The sequence below is a fragment of the Pinus tabuliformis genome, chromosome 1_2 (assembly GCF_031772625.1).
Source record: "Pinus tabuliformis cultivar Carrire ecotype Pingquan chromosome 1_2, CPIR1, whole genome shotgun sequence".
Taxonomy (NCBI): domain Eukaryota; kingdom Viridiplantae; phylum Streptophyta; class Pinopsida; order Pinales; family Pinaceae; genus Pinus; species Pinus tabuliformis.
Window position 1 is genome coordinate 789,532,003 of NC_142298.1, and position 2,953 is coordinate 789,534,955.

Here is a 2,953-nt window from a genome sequence, read left to right on the forward strand (position 1 = left end):
CTTATTCATTAAAACATTCCACATAAACACTATGGCGGGGGGGGGGGGGGTTTGAGCTTCCAATGTGCATGCCACTAGTCCATGAGCATAGGTGGCACGTGAGTGGCATGAATTATAGGATAACCTTCTTTAGGTGTGCATACTCCATGCCTAGCTGGAGCCCAAATGAGTTCATCATCACTCTCCTTGATGCGACCATGAGATTTTGTCAGTCCAGATATATATCCTGCCCATGCATGGTGCTATTGTATAGGGATACCCAGTAGATCAACCAATTTCCATGCTTGTACAAATATGGAAGTGTTCTCTTAATCATCAATATTGGCAATCATATGAATATATCTGTTCTTAAGGAAATGAATAAGATCGGGAGGAAGTCGGTACATGTTGCTACAGCTAGTCCAGGGATCCATGCCAATATGCATAAATGCGCCAGCTCTAATGCGGCATGCAAGGCCATTTGTGATAGTGGGAAGGGTATGTAGGAGAGCTTGCCAGATCAAAGATATACCTGTAATTTTCCATGTAGGTAGGCGCATCCAATCCATATTTTGTAAGGGCCATATATATTTGTAGTGTACCACTTCGGTCCATAGACTGTGTGAGGTAAGTATAAGCCATCCCATCTTGGCAGCAAGAGCATGTGTGAAAGAAGGAAGGTCTTTCAAACCCCAGCCACCCCACTTCTTGGGGAGTGCAATGTGGCTCCATCCCACCCAAGCAAAAGGTTTCCCTTCCTTGTATCCATTCCAAAGGAATCTGCAGCATATTTTTTGTATCCATGAAATAATTCCTTTAGGGATCCAAGCCAAAGACATCCAATACATTGATATTGCCTCCAGGACCGATTTTATGAGGACTAATCATCCTGCTCTAGATAAAAACCTATGGTTCCAATTGTGTAATCTCTTTTCAACCTTGGCCACAAGCCATATCTAGTCCGCAATTTTGTAATATTGAGGTTTGATTCGAAAACAAATATATTTGAGCCCATCTTCCAATTGTAGTCTCAGAAATGGAAATTTCTGTATAGAAATCTGAACTTCCTGTGGAGTACAAGCTGAGAAGGAGATAGTGGATTTCAGCTTGTTAGATTCCATACTGGTAGTAGTTGAAAGGAGGAAGAAAAATTCATGGAATACAGAGGAATCCTAAATACCTCCATTGAGAAAAATGAGCACATCGTCAATAAATAGGAGGTGGGTAATAGTACATTGATCAATTATCTTGAGACCCTGCAATCGCCCCTCCCTTCTAGCCTGTAATATTAGTCTACTAAGACCTTCCATAACAAGGAGAAATAGGAGTAGGGAGAGAGGGTAGCCTTGTCTAAGGCCGCGCTCAGCATGAAAGAAGTTGGAGGCTGAACCATTAATAAGGACATAGAAATAGTAGTAATGCAGCACATGATCCATTTAATGAAGGAGAGGGGGGAGCCTAAATGGGTGAGGATTATTCTTATGTATAGCCAGCTAACCCAATCAAATTCCTTAGAGAGATCGATCTTGAGGATGGCTCCTTTAAGCTACTTCATCTTAATGGAGTGGAGGGCCTCTTGGGCAGTACCTACAGCCTCATGTATTTGATGATTATGCAAGAATGAAAATTTCTCAAGCGAGATGTGCTTAGATAAAATAGGCTCAAGAAAATTTGCAATAATATTGGAAATAATCTTTTATAGGCAGTTTCCGAGGGAAATAGGTCTAAAATCATTGAATGAGAGTGGGGAGTCCACTTTATGAATGAGGGCAATGAAAGTAGAGTTGATAGCCTCATACATGTGACCAATTAACCTGAATTCTTTCACAACCATGAGGATATATTGTCCGATGGCGTGAAAAAAGGTTGTATAGAATTCAACAGACCAACCATCCAGACCCAAGCTCTTATCCTTTTTGAACCATTTTAGTGTGCTTTCCAGTTCCCCCATGGAGATAGGTTTAATAAGATTATCTTACTCATCTTGGTCAACAAAGCGAGGGAAAATCCCAACAATTTGAACTATTTCTACAAGTGTGGCCCGAAGAGGGGCCTTGAATAGCTATTGGAAATGTGAATTGCCTAGATGTGCCAGTTGGTGAAAGGAGTGGGTGAATTGACCATCCTCGGTGGGAGTTTTCCAAATAGTGTTGCTGGCCCTTCTCCCCTTTGCATAATTATGAAAATATTTGGTATTATCGTCTCCAACTTGTAACTAGATAGCCCAACTCCTAAGGCACTAGGATTCCTCATGATATTTGAGGATCTCAGATCTCTAATTCTCTAGTTCAGTGAGATTGTTTTTCTCTTCATCAGATGTCAATCCTTGTCCCTATTCATCCAAAAGATCATCCAACATGATTTCAATGTTCCTAAGAGTCTGTTCTTCCCGGTCTCTCTTATCCTTTGCCCATTTGATAGATAAACTCTTTATCTCGAGGAGATTATGGCAGAATCCTTCTGCTATGGATCTCCCTTGAGAAGGTGGATGTGCATGCCAGTAGTCATTAACCAATTTAATGTAATCAAGGTCCATCAACCAAGTAGAGTTGAATTTAAAAGGGGCCCCAGGCTTTAGGAAGGCACCAGACAGTTCTAGGAATATAGGAGAGTGATTAGAGATGCCACTAGATCCCACCCACTATCGATAATTAGAAAAGGCTCTTACCAGGTGTTCCTTGATTAGGAATCGGTCCAATAACCTTGCGAGAGCTGCACCTCCGGTTCTTCTATTGCACAAGGTAGGTTGTACCTTATTCATGGGAATATCTAACAAATGGTGATGCTCTAGAAGTTGTGCCATGGTGTCTGATAGGGGATCTAACTGTGCATTTCATCCCCAAGATTCCCCATATCTGATAGAAAAATTCAAATCCCCACCCAAAATAAGATTGTCTAAGTTGGCCAGAGATAAATTGAGAAGATGATTCCAGAATTCAGCTTTGTTGAGATAGGGAGCATAACCATTGATAAT